At 41.8% G+C, this 18,023-nt stretch overlaps 1 protein-coding gene across 1 annotated transcript in view; it reads right to left on the reverse strand.

Annotated features, from left to right (window-relative positions):
• Positions 1-14,400, reverse strand: part of ZNF485 (zinc finger protein 485) — a 121,512-nt gene extending 107,112 nt beyond the window's left edge. Inside the window, 2 exon segments of the mRNA XM_027589577.2 lie at positions 12,822-12,880; positions 13,838-14,400. The gene's annotated coding sequence lies outside the window, so the exon portion shown is untranslated.
• Positions 14,401-18,023: the final 3,623 nt, after the last annotated feature.

Raw genomic sequence — 18,023 nt, forward strand, 5'->3', positions numbered from 1 at the left:
GAGCCCGACGCAGGGCTCGATCCCAGGACCCTGGGATCATGACCTGAGCCAAAGGCAGACGCTTAACGACTGAGCCACCCAGGTGCCCCATCTTTTTTTTTTTTTTTTAAGATTTTATTTATTTATTTGACAGAGAGAGAGACAGCAAAAGAGGGAACACAAGCAGGGGGAGTGGGAGAGGGAGAAGCAGGCTTCCAGCTAAGCAGGGAGCCTGATGCGGGGCTCGATCCCATGACCCTGGGATCATGACCCGAGCCAAAGGCAGACAGACACTCAACGACTGAGCCACCCAGGCGCCCCTAAGCCTCCAACTCTTGATCTCAGCTCAGGTCTTGATCTCAGGGTTGTGAGTTCAAGCCCCCCTTTGGGCCCCATGCTGGGTGTGGAGCCTACTTGAAATGTACAACATAATGTTAAAAAAGACCTCTTGAAACAGAGATTGTCCATAGGGAAGAACAAATAATATACTGATAAATTAACAAAATGAAGGAGTCTGGGTGTGGGGTAGGGTGGACTAAAGCTTTCTAAGGTCGTCTAAGAGGGGCTGGAGGAGGAGTAGCAATCACTGCAGCACGAAGCAGCAGAAAAGCAATGAAGTAATCCTGATATGTTAGTAGATATACACTCAGTTATAATATTCAGGAGGAAGTTGGTAACTGTGAGAATTAAAAATCAGAAGTCTACCAAATTAACATAAAAAAATTAAATACTAAGATATTTGAACAAGCCAGATTCTGAAAATATATAATTAATAAACAAAATTATGATATATGTGACACTCAAATATAATATTTAGCAAACTAAGGTGGATATATAAAACAAAATATATGGATTACTGCAGAAAATGTGAATGGATATATTTCTTTTTTTAAATTATATATATATATTTTTTAAGATTTTATTTGTTTGTTTATTTATTAGAGAATGACAGCGAGCACAAGCAGGAGGAGAAGCAGGCTTCCCGCTGAGCAGGGAGCCCAATGCGGAACTCGATCCCAGGACCCTGGAATCATGACCTGAGTCGAATGCAGCCGCTTAACCTGAGCCAACCAGGCATCCCAAGTGGATATATTTCTTATCCAAGACAGACTGACATAATGGTCTAAAAAACCAAAATGTTGACATTTGTTATTTATAAAAAATAAATCTCAAAATGATAAAAAATGGTGAAAAATGAACAAAATTTTATAAGAAAATGCAAATAAAAGGGAAGCAAGCATGGCCTTAGTTACATCAGATAAAGTAGAATTTGCAGCCTTAACTTTCAATGGGGCAAAGGCAAATATCATGTAATGATAAATGGTAAAAATTAAACAAGGTTTGGGGCGCCTGGGTGGCTCAGTCGTTAAGCGTCTGCCTTTGGTTCAGGTCATGATCCCAGGTTCTGGGATCGAGCCCCACATCAGGCTCCCGGCTCCACAGGAAGCCTGCTTCTCCCTCTCCCATTCCCCCCGCTTGTGTTCCCTCTCTCACTGTGTCTCTCTGTCAAATAAATAAATAAAATTAAAAAAAAAAAAAAATTAGGGGCGCCTGGGTGGCTCAGTCATTAAGCGTCTGCCTTTGGTTCAGGTCATGATCCCAGCGTCCTGGGATCGAGCCCCGCATCAGGCTCCCTGCTCCACGGGAAGCCTGCTTCTCCCTCTCCCACTCCCCCTGCTTGTGTTCCTGCTCTCTCTGTGTCTGTCTCTGTCAAATAAATAAATAAAATCTTTTAATTAAAAAAAAAATCAAGGTTTAAGTCAAACTTGTATGTATCCAAATAAAGAAAAACTGCTAGAATTACAGAATAATTTGGTTAAAGAAAACAAACCACAATTACAGTGAGAGACAATATATCTCTACCAATAAAAAAATATATCTATTAAATATAGTTTATTTAACTCTTGTGTCAGGTAATAATACTGACAGGTAAAATTCAATAGATACTTATTTGGAAGAATGCTTTTCATAGAATATTTTAAATATATATTATCTCATATTCAGGAAAAACCAATAACATAGGTAGTATTTTCCCCCAATTAACAGATAGGAAAATTGAGGCAGAAAAATGTTATCAACTTTCCAAGGTCATCCTTAACTGGAATCAGGTCATCTGACAATAAAGATCCACTTATAATTGTTATGTTATGCTTATTTCAGAGAAAATATTATTAAATTCTACAAATCAGAGATTTTACAGGTTACCTTGTCTGATTATGACCTACAAAAACCAAAATGAAAAAAATAATCTCACCAAAAAGTCATTAACTCATGAGACCCTCCAAATTAAAAACTAGGTCAAAGAAAAGTAACCAACATCCAAATTACTAATTACCCAGAAAAAAACAAAGCGGGGATTTGTCACATGAAACCTAAAAGCTACAACTAAAGCAATCATAGAGAAAACTTGTCTTTAATTTTAAAACAAAAGCTGAGGGTGCCTGGGTGGCTCAGTTGGTTAAGCGACTGCCTTCGGCTCAGGTCATGATCCTGGAGTCCCGGGATCAAGTCCCACATCAGGCTCCCTGCTCAGCAGAGTCTGCTTCTCCCTCTGACCCTCTTCCCTCTCGTGTTCTCTCTCTACCATTCTCTCTCTCAATAAATTAAAAAAATCTAAAAAAAAAACAAACAAAAACTGAAAATAATCAGGAATCGTATAATTAGCTAAAAGAAGTATCAAAAATAAAAAAGCAAAGAAAGCATTAAAAAATGAGGATAACATCTTAAATTAAAATAAAGCTGAAACAGGGCACCTGGGTGGCTCAGTCGTTAAGCATCTGCCTCTGGCTCCGGTCATAATCCCAGGGTCCTGAGATCAAGTCCTGTGTCAGGCTCCCTGCTCAGCGGGAAGCCTGCTTCTCCCTCTCCCTCTGCTGCTCCCCCTGCTTGTGCTCACTATCTCTGTCAAATAAATGAGTAAAATTAAAAAAAAAAAAAGCTCTCTCTCTTTAAAAAGAAAAATCTTTTTTAAAAAAGAATATATAAAGAACTCTAACTCAATAATAGGCAACCCAATTAAAAATGTGTGAAGGATTTTAATAGATAATTCTCAAAAAAAGATACACAAATGGTCAATAAGCACACGAAAATATGCTTGATATCCTTAGTCATTAGGGAAATGCAAATCAAAACCACAAGGACATTATCACTTCACACCCACCAGGACAGCTATAATCAAAAGAAGAGAGAGTAACAAACGCTGGCAAGGATGTGGACAAATGGGAACCCTCATATATTGCTGGTGGGAATGTAAACTTCACTGTGGAAATTTCAGTTCCTCAAAATGCTAAACACAGAGTTACCATATGACCCAGCAATTCCAGGCCTAGGGCGCTCAAGAGAACTGAAAATACATGTCTACACAAACACCTGTACACAACTGTTCAGAGCAACACTATTGATAATGCCCAAAAAAGCAGAAATAACCCAAATGTCCATCAACTGATGACTGAATAAACAAAATGTGGCATATCCATACAACGGAATATTTGACCATAAAAAGGAAATAATATACTACAACAGAGATGGACCTTTAAAACAGCATGCTAAATGAAAGAAGCCAGACACAAAAAGTACATAGTGTATGTGAAATACTTATATATGTATATGAAATGTCTGCTATAGGCCAATCCACAAAGACAGAAAGTAGGTTAATGGTTTTTAGAGAGAATGGGGGTGACTGCTAAGGTCTATGGCGCTTCTTTGGGGGCAATAAAAATGTTCTGAAATAGGGGCGCCTGGGTGGCTCAGTCGTTAAGCATCTGCCTTCGGCTCAGGTCATGATCCCAGGGTCCTGGGATCGAGCCCTGCATCAGGCTCCCTGCTCCGTGGGAAGCCTGCTTCCCCCTCTCCCACTCCCCCTGCTTGCGTTCCCTCTCTCGCTGTGTCTCTCTCTGTTAAATAAATAAATAAAATTTAAAAAAAAATGTTCTGAAATTAGTGTTGATTGTTGCACAACTCTGTAAATACACTAAAAACCACTGAAGTGTACACTTTAAAGGGGTGAATTATATGGCATTTGAATTATATTTCAATAAAGCTGTTCTGTACTAAACAAATATTCTTTTTTTTTTTTAAGATTTATTATTTATTTGACAGGGAGAGGGAGAGATAGGCTCCCAGATGAGCAAGGAACCCCGTTCGGGCCTCGATCCCAGGACTCTGGGATCGTGACTCAAGCCGAAGGCAGACATTTAACTAAGCCACCAGGCACCCCTAAAAAAATGTTCATGTGGGGCACCTGGGTGGCTCAGTCTTTAAGCGACTGCCTTCGGCTCAGGTCATGATCCCAGGGTCCTAGATCAAGTCCCGCATCGGGCTCCCTGCTCGGCGGAAAGCCTGCTTCTCCCTCTCCCACTCCCTCTGCTTGTGTTCCCTCTCTCACAGTGTCTCTCTCTGTCAAATAAATAAAATCTTTTTTAAAAAATTAAAAAAAAATGTTCATGTAGGACATAAAACAATGTTCCTGAGATCTAAGACTTACCAAAATGCTGAGCTATAAAAATTAACCTAAAGGGGTGCCTGGGTGGCTCAGTTGGTTAAGCGACTGCCTTTGGCTCAGGCCGTGATCCTGGAGTCCGGGGATCGAGTCCCGCATCGGGCTCCCTGCTCAGCAGGAAGTCTGCTTCTCCCTCTGACCCTCCCCTCTCTCATGTGCTCTCTCTCTCTCTCAAATAAATAAATAAAATCTTTTTTAAAAATTAACCTAAAAGTTTAAGATAATTTAGCAAATCAATTTTTTTTTATTATTGTGCTTAAAATATTTTTTTTACAAGACAGGGAGGAGATCCACTGGATATAACTTTTTTAATTCAAACGGGGGGAAATAAGTATGTCCAAAGCAAAAACTGTAAAGGGTGCTTGCCCTGCTAGATACTGTTATTTATTACAAAGCTCCTCAAATCAAAAATAAAATATGTCAGGGCACCTGGGTGGCTCAGATGGTTGGGCGTCTGCCTTCGGCTCAGGTCATGGTCCTGGGGTCCCGGGATCGAGCCCCACATGGGGCTCCTGGCTCAGCAAGGAGTCTGCTTCTCCCTCTCCCTCTCCCCCTGCTCATTCTCTCTCTATCTCTGTGTCTCAAATAAATAAATAAAATCTTAAAAAACAAAAACAAAAACAAAAATAAAATATGTCAGGAGCAAGTAAAAGTCCAGAAGTACAGTCTTAATAGTCTTATGTATGTCTTAACACATAGTAAAGTCACAATTTTTTTTAAAGATTTTTTATTCATTTATTTCAGAAAGAAAGAGGGCACAAGCAGGGGGAGCAGGAGAGGGAGAAGCAGGCTTTCCACTGAGCAGGGAGCCCGACGTGGGGCTTGATCCCAGGACTTCGAGACCATGACCTGAGCCCAAGGCAGACACTTAACTGAGCCACCCAGGTGCCCCATAAAGTCACAATTTAAATCTGAGGCAAAGGGTGATTAACTTGTTGAATGAGGTTGCCATAATTATAAATGAAGTTATCTATCTGTTAAGAAAGAAATTAGACCTCACACTGTATAAAAAATATACTTGAGTGAATAAGTATAAAAAACAAAAGGAAACACTCAAGTAATAACATATTTAAGTCTGTATTAAATTGGATTAAAAAAACTAAACCACATGGAGCTTACAAATGAGACAGCTAAAAACAAATCAACACATAAAAATTCATTCACTCATTCATTGAATGATTTTTTTTCATTTAATGATTTTTCAATACTTATTATGTTCCTGGGTGCCTGGGTGGCTCAGTTGGTTAAGCGACTGCCTTCGGCCCAGGTCATGATCCTGGAGTCCCAGGATCGAGTCCTGCATCAGGGTCCCTGCTCAGCAGGGAGTCTGCTTCTCCCTCTGACCCTCTTCCCTCTCGTGCTATCTCTCATTTTCTATCTCTCTTAAATAAATAAATAAAATCTTAAAAAAAAAATTCTTACTATGTTCCACTGTCCTGGGCACTTGGGATACAAGAGTGAAAAACAAAGTTCACCTCCTCTAGCCTAGGGAAAACAGAAGATAAACAATATAGTAATAAAGAAACTGTAGAGTATGTTAGATGAAAAGTGCTATGTTAAAAATACAAAGTAGACCAAACTTAGGGCAAGGGGAACACGAGCTTAGTGTGGCAATTTTAAGCTGGGCGTTTGTGTAGACCTCACTGAGCAATGACATTTGAGCAAGGTCCTGAGGAGGAAAGGGAGTGCACCACCAGGCTCCCTGGAGAAAGCACGCTCCAGGCAGAAGGTACATTTGGTACAAGGATGAAGGTGACACTGTGCATGGTATGTTTCTAGAACAGCGAGAACGCAAGTAGGGCTGGAGCAGAGGGATCAAGGGGCTAAGGAGGTGAGATCAGATCAAAAATGGGCCACATAACCCAGTGTAAGAACTTGGCTTTTACTCAGAGAAAAATGTAGATGTTGAACAGAGGAGTGACATAAAATAACTGACTCACATTCTACAAGGAGCACTCTGGATGCTGTGTTGAGGGGCCAGGGTTGAGAAGTGGCAAGACCTGCTCTGTGACTATTTCTGTAATCCAGACAAGACCAGACCAATTATTCTGGCCTGGTGAGGGTAACCACAGCAGAGAAGATCCGAAGAGGTCAGACTCTAGATATGTTTTAGATACAGGGCCCCATGGTTTTGCTGACAAATAAGAAATGGAGCACAAGAAAAAACATGTCGAGGATGATTCCAAAAGGTCTGCAATCCTTAATCAAGGAGAAGGCACCAGAGGAAGCAGGTTTGGGAGGGGAAGCCCAGGAGGTAACTTTTAGTCAGGTTGAGCTTGAGTCTACTAAACATTCAAGTGGAGATACAGATTGGACAATTAGATAAACGCATCTCAAGCGCAGAAAGAGATTTGCAGGGCCACAGATTATCAGCAGATAAGAACAGACGAGATCATCAAGGGAGGGCCCTCTAACAAAGGAAGGACGGGGACCAAGGACCACACCCTGCAGCACACCAACATTTAGACCGGAGGAAAAGGAGAAACCAGCAAACAGGAGAGCAAAGGAATTATTAATGGAGTGTGAAAGCCAAGTGAAAAAGTGAATCAGAAGGAAAAAGTAGCGGCGCCTGGGTGGCTCAGTCGGTTAAACGTCTGCCTTAGGCTCAGGTCATGATCCCAGGGGCTGGGATCAAGCCCCACATACCTCTCCCTCTGCCCCTCCTCCCTGCTTGTGCGCGCTCTCTCTAATAAATAAATACAATCTTTTTTTTAAAGATTGTATTTATTTATTTATTTGACAGAGAGAGACTGTGAGGGAGGGAACACAAGCAGGGGGAGTGGGAGAGGGGGAAGCAGGCTTCCCGCGGAGCAGGGAGCCTGATGCGGGGCTCGATCCCAGGACCCTGGGATCACCACCTGAGCCGAAGGCAGATGCTTAACGACTGAGCCACCCAGGCGCCCCTAAATAAAATCTTAAAAAAAAACAAAAAGAAAGAAAAAGAAGGAAAAAGTAACCAGTGGTGTCAAATGTGGCTGACGAGCAAGTAAGGGGGCACCTGGGTGGCACAGTCAGTTAAGCATTAAAAAATAAAAATAAAAAAATAAAAGAGCAAGTAAGAAGACTGAGACTTTTCACCATTGGATTCAGCAATAGAGGTCACTGCTGACCTTGACTAAAAATGTTAAGGGACAGGGATAAAATTAAGGCTTTCAGTTCATATCAGGATGCTAAATTAATACCATTGTTGACTCTTCCTAGAGGATCAGCCCTGGGGGAAATAGATCCAGAAAGCAAAGCCAACTGTGAGAAACCCTTTGTGTGACTCTTGTTATCTGAAGTGGTGTGTGTGAGCCATGCTTTGCACTGGAACAAAAAGCACCTACTCCCTACCTGGAGATGACAAATGACAAACCGGGAAGAAACAACAGCAACTTTTATCATGTCCTAAAGGACAATTTTCCTAATACAAAGAAATTAAATCTATAATTTAAAACTCTATAAAGAAAATCCAGACCCTAGATAAATTCACTTAATTTTATAATTAAGAAATAAATAAAAACAGCCTTACGCAGACACTTCCAGAGAACAATGAAAAAATACTTAAGTTTTTTGAGGCCAGTATAAAACTGATATAAAACCTAACAAAGACATTATAAGAAAGGAAAATAACAGTCTCTCTCATGAATGAAGACAAAGACAAAAATTGTAAGCAATTTATCATAAAATATATTTAAAGGTGACAGAATGTCAAGATCAAGTGGGATTTTTCCCCCCTAAAAATAGGCTGGTTTAGGGGCACCTGGGTGGCCCAGTCATTAAGCACCTGCCTTCTGCTCAGGTCATGATCCCAGAGTCCTGGGATTGAGCAGGCATTAGGCTCCCTGCTCAGCAGGAAACCCGCTTCCCCCCCTCTCCCACTCCCCCTACTTGTGTTCCCTCTCTCGCTGTGTCTCTCTCTGACAAATAAATAAATAAAATCTTAAAAAAAAAAAAAAGGCTGGTTTAACATTTGAAAATCAAAACATTAATTACCTCAATCCAAAAAAATTACCTCAATCAATATGTTAATATTAATCAACCCATTAAAAGAACAAAGGAGGGGCGCCTGGGTGGCTCAGTCGTTAAGCATCTGCCTTCTGCTCAGGTCATGATCCCAGGGTTCTGGGATCAAGCCCCGCATCGGGCTCCCTGCTCCGCAGGAAGCCTGCTTCTCCCTCTCCCACTCCCCCTGCTTGTGTTCCCTCTCTCACTGTTTCTTCTCTCTGTGTCAAATAAATAAATAAAAACTTCAAAAAAAAAAAAGAATAAAGGAGAAAACCATAATATAATCATCTCAGTAATCAACACCCATTGGATGATAAAAACTCTCAGCAAACTAGGAACAGAATGAAACTTCCCAAAGAATATCTACCAAAAAACTTACAGCAAACATCAAACAAAATGATAAAATATTGAACACTTTCCCTTGAGACTGGGAAGAAAACAGGATGTACTATTTTTATTCCATAGTACATTATAGCTCCTAGCCACAGCAATAAAGAGAGAAAATAAAGTTTAAAAATGAATGAAAAAGTAAGAAATAGTCATATAACATAGTTGTGTAGGTAGAAAATCCAAAATAATCTACAGATCAAATATGAAAGTTAATAAATGGTAAGGTCGCTGAAAACAAGTTCAATATACAAAAATTAACTATATTTCTATATATTAGCAATACACAAATAAAGAGAAAAATTTTCAACTACCTAAGGATAAATCTAACAAAAAAAGTATAAGATGCATACATGGAATTTATCAAACATTGCTGAGAAAAAAAAACTAAGTAAATGAAGAGAAATGCCATGTTCGTGAATTGAAAATTCAAGTCTATATTAATATGACCAGTGTGCCAAATCAATCTCTAGATTCAATGCAATACAAAATTCCAGCCGATTGGGGGTGGGAGGGATTGACCAGATTATTATAAAATTGATATGGAAATATAAAAGACTTAAAGTAGCCAAGGCAAATCTTAAAGAATGAAAGTAGAGAACTTGTACCCACAGATACGAATACTTTTTATAAAGCTACAATAATAAGGGCAGGGTACTACTGGCATGAGGCTAGACAAAGAGACAACTGCAATAGAAATAAGAATCCAAAAAGGGGGGGCCTGGCTGGATCAGTCAGTTATGACCAACTCAGGTCATGATTTCAGGGTCATGGGATGTGGGACTGAGCCCTGCATCGGCCTTTGTGCTCAGCAAGGGGTCTGCTTCAGGATTCTCTCTCCCTTTGCCCCTCTCCTCCCCCGTCTCTGTCTCTCTAAAATAAATAAATAAATCTTAAAAAAAAAATCCAGGGTGCCTGGGTGGCTCAGTTGGCTAAGCATCTGCCTTCAGCTCAGGTCATGATTTCAGGGTCCTCGGATGGAACCCCATGTCAGGCTCCCTGTTCAGTGGGGAGTCTGCTTCTCCCTCTCCCTCTGCCTCTCCCCATGTTCATTCTCTCTCACATGCACTCTCTGTCTCAAATAAATAAAATCTTTTAAAAAAAATCCAAAAATAAATGCTCACATATGTGGTCATGTGATTTTCAACAATATTCTGTTGGGAAAGGAAGGTCTTCAATAAATCATACTGCAGGAACTGCAGGAACTGCCTGCTGTCTCTCTCTTTCTCCAACAAAGAAAGAAAGAAAAAATAATAATTAAAAAAAAGATATGAAAATGGTCAGTTAACACGAAAAGCTGCTCAACATCATCACTCTTCAAAGAAGTGCAAAATAAAACCACAATGAGATACCACTACACTCACCCACCAAATTCAAAAGAAAAAAAAAAAAAAAACACCTCACAAACAATACCAAATGCCATCAAGTGTCAAGTGTCAAGGCTATGGTACAACAGGACTGGTGTATGGCTGTTGGGAGTGTCAAGCAGTACAACTACTTTGTCAAACCATTTGGCAGAATTTGTCAAAGCCAAACATATATATGTTCTATGACCCCTCGATTCCACTTCTAGGTTGAGATCCTTCAAAATCAAGAGCATATGTATACCAAAAGACATGTACAAAAGCCAGAATTAGAAACAGCCCAAATATCCATCCAGAGGAGAATGGATAAACTGTGGTATAGTCATACAAGGGGAAAAAAAAACAAATTAGTGCTACCCATGGATGATCTCACAGACATAACACTGAATAAAAGAAGTCAGACCAGGGGCATCGGGGTGGCTCAGTCGGTTAAGGGTTAAGCATCTGCATTCGGCTGAGGTCATGATCCCAGGGTCCTGAGCTCCCTGCTCAGTGGGGAACATGCTTCTCCCTCTGCCTGACACTCCCCCTGCTTGTGCTCGCTCTCTCGGTCAAATAAATAAGTAAAATCGTAAAAAAAAAAAAAGACACAAAAGAATATATATTGCACGATTCTATTTATATGAAGTTTAAAATTAGACAAAACTAATATATGATAATAGAAGTCAAAATAATGGTTACCATTAAGTGAGAGTGGGCAAGTACTGTCTTGGAAAGAACACAAGGGAAGCCTTCGCATTGCAGAAAATAACTCTTATCTTGATCTGGGTGATAGCTAGCCAGATGCATAGCATATGAAAAATTCATCAAGTTGTACCCTTAGGATTTGTGCACTTTATTTCAATTTCATTAAAAAAGGAAGAGGGGGCGCCTGGGTGGCTCAGTCGTTAACCGTCTGCCTTCGGCTCAGGTCATGATCCCGGGGTCCTGGGATCAAGCCCCGCATCGGGCTCTCTGCTCAGTGGGAAGCCTGCTTCTCCCTCTCCCACTCCCCCTGCTTGTGTCCCCTCTCTCGCTCTCTTTCTGTCAAATAAATAAATAAAATCTTAAAAAAAAGAAAAAATGTTGTGTTTGTTACCTGGACAATGGGTTGGCTGGTCATAACATTTGGTAGGAAATAAAGAAGGGTGGCGGGGGGGTGGCCATTAATAACAACTTTCCTTTTGGATCTGTAGAGTTTGAAGGCCTTTAGATGAGCTATACAGAGATGTCCAGCAAGTTGGCCATTAGGGTCCAGGGTAGGGGAGAGATCTGGACTGGAGAGCCAGATTCAAGCATCCCAGCAAACGCCACATCCCCAGAGAGGAGATTAGCCAGCAAGACCAAGAGAGTGAGCACAATGGGAGATCAGTAATGGACACTGTGGAAGAAACAATAATAAAAGGCAAGAAGAGGAAGAAGACGCTATGGAAAAGACAGAAAAGAAGTAATCACAGAAGGAGGAATAGACCAGAAACCAAGCAAGAAGAGTTTCTAGGAGAGACTGGACATGAGCACCAAAACTAGACAGAATGCTCAATTCACTGAGTATTACCTCAATTAAAGTAACTTAAGTACTAAAGTATCCATGATATTTGCCATAATAAGATCTCCACTGCCCCTTACCAGACAGATCCAACAAGTGATTTGGTTTGAAATATGAGAGGGAAATGGGGAAACATTTGCCAGAAAATACAACTTTAATCCACCTGCTGCACAATCTATTCATAATATTAAAGGAGATTATCTGAAGGTGGTATAATCCATTCTTTCTTGGAGACATCCCTGGTTATATGCCTGGATCAAGTGGGATCATCAGAAAGAGGTCTATGGGACCACGGCGCCTGGGCCTGTAGAAACCTGGATTGACTAAATTCTCCTTCAGCACAAAGTGTCCTGCTTCCCTTGAGGAGCAGGCTGTATTGATCGTCCATAGTCCCTGAAAGATTATTTACTGTTACCTACAGGAAAATCAGGGCAGGAACATTTTTTAGAACTCTTGTGTCTTATGAGGAATTAGCATAACAATTTAAGGACCAATTCAAATCATGCAACAAAGAATGTCTGCATTTTTGCTATAACCATCAGAAAAACCAGACAAATTTAGGGGCACCTGGTTGGCTCAGTCAACGGAGCATGCGACTCTTGATCTCAGAGTTGTGAGTTCAAGCCCCATGTGGGTGTGGAGCCTACTTTAAAAAAAATAAAAATAAGAATAAAGGGGTTCCTGGGTGGCTCAGTAGGTTGAGCGTCTGACTCTTGGTGACCTCAGTGGTGGGATGCAGCCCTGAGTCGGGCTCCATGTGGAGTCGGCCTGAGATTCTTTTCCCCTCCCTCTCCCCTCCTCCCCCCACTCACATGCATTCTCTCTTTCTAAGGTAAATAAATAAAATCTTGGGGGGAAAACTAAAAATAAAACATACAAAAGAAAAATCAGACAAATTTGGCTGCAATATCATAAAACCTGCCTATTTCTGCATACTACTCCTGATATTGATGTAGTCCTGGATATTTTCCCTGAAGCTGATTTTCATCTATTTCTATATTTCCATTCTAACCTATTGACCCTTAAAAGTCTCAGACAGTCACGGTAAACAAAATAGGGAGAAGAACAATAAACAACTCACCTGAGATCTATGCATTTTCTGTGGAACTAGGAAACATGTAGGGAACTACAAAGGTGGAGCTAGGGGAGAAGAAAGAAAGAATAATCACAAGAGATCTGACCTGCCTTGCACCTCCTGGATTCTCCCGTCTATAAAACTCCACTCACTAGCTGGATAAAACATCCTCCTGTAGGAGAACATCCTTTGGTCCTTAACGACCTTGGCAATAGTTTCTGTCTTTTGACAAAAACCCGTTTTAACTATACCTGAAAATCCGACTATTGGTTAGGCCACAAATGAACAGGATGACCTGGACATTTACCCTCTCTAGCTCAGTGTTTTTCATCTTTCATTGTAAGCAGAAACAGGTAATCCAGGAAGTTCTTTCCTACACTACTTTCTGAGTCCTTCAAGTCAGAATGGAGGAAGCAACCACATCTCTCAATGCTGCGAGTGGTATGAGAGCCCCTCCGGATCTGAAAACAGTAGAGCATTTGAAAGAAGCCAAAGGCTGTTAGGGAGGTCTGAGATAGAATTTTCTTGGTGGTAGATGGTATTTCTTTCCCCGAGACCATGCTCTCTCAAATTCTCAAATGAAGTGACTTGTGCTTTGCAGTCTTGCCCTTTTGCCTTAGCCGCAGCTCACCTCTCCTGAAACTTGGCTCAGACTCAGGTTGTCAACAGTTTGACGGGTGGCTTGCAGAACACAAGGATCATATAGGGCTACTAGCCTTCCAAATCTAGCGTCTGCTCTTTCTCGGCCTAGTCCTCCTCTGCTCTGCAGCCCTGGTGGGAGGTCGCCATTCACATTGGCTATCTTCCAGGTGGGATTCCTCTACCTTAGGAGAGCTTCTTTGTTCCTGGAAACCAGGACATGAACGTCAGGGCCAAAATCATTTTACTTGTAACCTACTATAAGGGTCTCAAACCTTGGAACTTCCTATACCCCGTCATCTTGGGCTGGTCCTTCAAAAAACCCAAACCAGGACCATTGAGGACACACAGGCTGGACAGTTCAGACCAGGCGCGTAACTAACCATTATGAAGCGTGACCCAAAAAGGCTGAAGAAACACGAAGAATCCCGGAAATACAAGTGCCCCACGACAAACCGGATTCCACGTTATACTTGACGGCGATGCCCCCTGGCTCAGTGCTGGGTGGGCCAGGTCGCCGGGTTTAGGTAGAATCTTTTTTTAGAGAGGAGACAGCTGTGGATGTGCCTCCTAGCGCCGTCTCCCGCGGGCTGCGCGGGCCGAGGCGCTCGCGGGCCTGTCTTGAGTCTCCGTTTCCTAATCTGTTAGAGCAGAACGGTGAGGACTCCCTGCATTAATCACTGAGCGTGCGGCGGCCTCCGAACAGGAGCCGCCTACACTACCGCAGCCTCAGAACCCCCAGGCGCAAGTGTGCGAACAAAGGTCGCGCAGCGATCCACCCGCGGAGGCACCTCTTGCGGGCTGGGACCTGAGGCCCCGACCCGGGCCCGAGCCCCGCCCCCACCGCGGGCGCAGCTCTTTCTCAACACCCGCCGCGCCCCAACGGCGCTCCAGCCCCCGCCTCGCCCAGGCGCAGGGCCCAGCGTGGCCAACGCATGCGCCGAAACGCCCAGCCCCCCTCCCCCCGGCTCCCGCGCGACTCTAGCCGCAAACTAGGAGGGGCGTTTCCCGTCAGGCCCCGCGGCAGGAGCGGGGTTGGAGGGGCCGGAGCTGCGTCGGGGAGAACCGCCAGGGGGCGTGAGGCCTAAATTCAGCCCTCGCAGACTGTCGCGGACTGAAGACTCGAGAGAGTCACGCAGTGCGAACGTTGAAAAAGAAAAGCCTGTGACAGAGCTTCTCCCACCACAGAGCTGGTGGTGTCGGCAGTAGTAGTAATGATGATAAAACATGATGGTGCCAGCTTCTCAAAATTACTTGCAATACATAAAAGTTGTAGATGAATAAAAATAGACACAAACTAAAAGAAAACGACTATCACGCACAGCCCAATCTCCCTTAGATGACTGTGCACAATCTTCTGACATTTTACAAAAATAGCATTTTAAGGGCATAACTATTATAGCATGTTTTCAGTGAAGAATATAAACATTTTCTTGGTCAATATATGTCCCAGCTCTTATTGATAATTTCAAATAGAAAATTTTGAAAGAATTCAATGAGCAGACATAAACACCTCACCTAGAGTCGACAGCTGTTATATTTTGCCATGTTTGTTTTATCTATCTAAATGTATAGTCATTTATGATGACACTTCAGCCCTGAATATGTCATCATATATCTTATAAGATTAAGGACATACTCCTACATGATCACAATAATATCACACCTACAAAATTTAACAGTAATTCCATAAAAACCTTCTAATATCAACTCCATATTCAAATTTCCCCAATTGTTCCAAAATGTCTATTATAAAGATTTTGTTAAGTTTTTTGAAGTTGAAGTTGTTTTTTAAAAACCAGGATTCAACAAACCCCACAACAATAAAACCCACATATTTATAGTACATAGTAGTGATGTGAAGAATATGTATGTGAAGACAAGGCAAGATTTACTATCTAGATAATCGAGTACTAATTTTCCCATTGGACTAAGTGTAGTAAATGCATTCTCAAAGAGCATAAATCTACCAATGGGATAGAGAAATTTTGTTTTAATTCTGCTGCATATTTTCTGAGTATTTAACAGAATTAAGCTACCAATTCAACTGCATAGTGCATCAAATTCAAATTGTATAAAAAATAAAAATTCTGGGACGCCTGGGTGGCTCAGTCTGTTAAGCGTCTGCCTTTGGCTCAGGTCATGATCCTAGGGTCCTGGGATCAAGTCCCACATCCGTCTCCTTGCTCAGTGGAACGCCAGCTTCTCTGCCTGCTGCTTCCCCTCCTTGCGCTAGCTCACGCTCTTTCTCTGACAAATAAATAAAATATTAAAAAAAAACTGTTTTAAAATAAATAAAAACAAAAATTCTATTCCAAAGTTACCAATTTTCAGGCATGTTTTAGAGCACAAGCATGAATACCACTCCTAAGTAAATATTTGGGTTAGTTGGTTTAAAAAAAAAAGATTTTTATTTTAGCAACACTGAATATTAAAGTAGCAGCACAAGTCTGCAGATCATTCACAAAATGAATGTTTCAAAGCACATAAACAGCACTTACAGGAGACTGACACATGATAGAGTTAAATTTTGTGTGGTTAAGGTGAAAGGGATTATGTATAGTAATAAATACTGACCTCAATTTGCTGTTTAAGAGAGTTTTAAAATTCTATGATTCCCAACAATTTTTTAAAGTATTAAGAGAATTGCATGATTTCAAACTTTGTATATAACATACAACTTTCAAATATTTATTCACATTATTTTAAATTTGCACAATTTAAATTCCCGTAAAATGTGACAGCACTGGGGCGCCTGGGTGGCTCAGTCGTTAAGCGTCTGCCTTCAGCTCAGGTCATGATCCCAGGGTCCTGGGATGGAGCCCCACATCAGGCTCCCTGCTCAGCGGGAAGCCTGCTTCTCCCTCTCCCACTCCCCCTGCTTGCTGTGTTCCTGCTCTAGCTGTCTGTCAAATAAATAAAATCTTAAAAAAAAAAAAGTGACAGCCCCATATTCAACAGGCAGTCCTCTGCACGGATGCCTGGTTTAGTTAAATAATACCAGTACCCCTTCATATTAACTGTCAGTAATCACATAAAGTACAAACTCAGCTTCTAGTTCTTCAGTCCACAAATCGTAACACTAATAATGGCTGCACATCATGATCAGTGACAAGTCATATCTCTTCTTTCAAAGTCTGTTGGTATTCGGTCACTGCGAATCTGTTACTCAATTCACATGGAGACAGCAACAGTTGTAGTTGTGTGGGCTCTGTCTCCCACTGGTAAACTGTTCTAGTTACTGAGAATTGCAGAACTCTGAGCACATAGGGATTCTGTCCAGACCTCTGCTGAGAGACAAATAAACTCTAATAACTCTAACCAACATAAGGCTGTTCATAGCCACTCCCATGCCCACCTCCCCACACCTTGCCCTCAGCCACACAGACACACAGAGACACACAGACCATTAAAATGTCAGCCCAAAAAACTCAACTCTGCCAGAATTTACTGTTTGTGCCAGCCAACAGTGAGGAGAGGCCACTGACTTCCCTTAGAGCATTCACTAATTATGAATTCTTCCTCTGTCCCTTTCAGATGTGTATGTATCTCCTACAACTCAGAAGTATCTCTGTCAAGGACCTGAAAACCATTTCCTTGAAATGAAATGTATTCATCAGGAAGGATAGAGCCTCTGTCTGTCTCTGTGGGAGGACAGAATTCTAATTTCGATAATTACAGATGCAGCTGACCTAATTGCATTTATACTTTTAATTTTTTTAGAGAGAGCACACTCTTAAGTGGGGGAGGGGCAGAGGGAGAGAGAATCTTAAGCAAGCTCTATGCACAACGTGGAGCCCCAGGCAGGGCTCGATCTCAGGACCCTAAGATCATGACCTGAGCCCAAATCAAGAGTTGCATGCTTAACTAGCTGAGCCACCCAGGCGCCCCTCATTTATACTTATTATTTCATTTCTGACTCTACCTGAGTCTCTGCTTGTTCCCCACCACATTCTTTTAAAATATCCTATCACCTCCACAAAATTAGAATTCTCAGATCTTTCCCGCCAGTAGTTACTAGATAGAATCTATTTTCACGGCCTTAATAATGTCCAGCTGTGTTTATCTTTGATACCCTGAAGAAATAAGATGGATCCCCATCAAAAATTCAGTTTGGATGTCAAAACTGATGACACTCTACATGCACAAAGAGGGTATGAAAAGGTTTATTACTCATATAATGAAGCTTTCCGGAGGGCCCCTGGGTGGCTCAGTCAGTTAAGCATCTGCCTTGGGCTCAGGTCATGCTCCCAGGATCCTGTGATGAGTCCATTGGACTCCCTGCTCAGCAGGAAGCCTGCTTCTCCCTCTCCCTCTGCTGCTGCCCTTGCTTGTGCTCTCTAATAAATAAAATCTTTACCAAAAAAATGAGGCTTTCTGGGGTGAACAGGGATAGTTACCACTTAAGTCCAAAAATGGCTTGAGAGAGCTGGGAAAGACTGCCTTAAAGGTTTTATTGTGACTAAGGGGTGGGGCTGGAGCCGGGACTTGTGTGACTTGAACTTTCCTCCAGAGTCAAAGAGGGGAGCGCCTGGGCTTTCACATCAGCTTGATGTGACACAGGGCAGA

The sequence above is a fragment of the Zalophus californianus genome, chromosome 15 (genome assembly GCF_009762305.2).
Source record: "Zalophus californianus isolate mZalCal1 chromosome 15, mZalCal1.pri.v2, whole genome shotgun sequence".
Lineage (NCBI taxonomy): Eukaryota > Metazoa > Chordata > Mammalia > Carnivora > Otariidae > Zalophus > Zalophus californianus.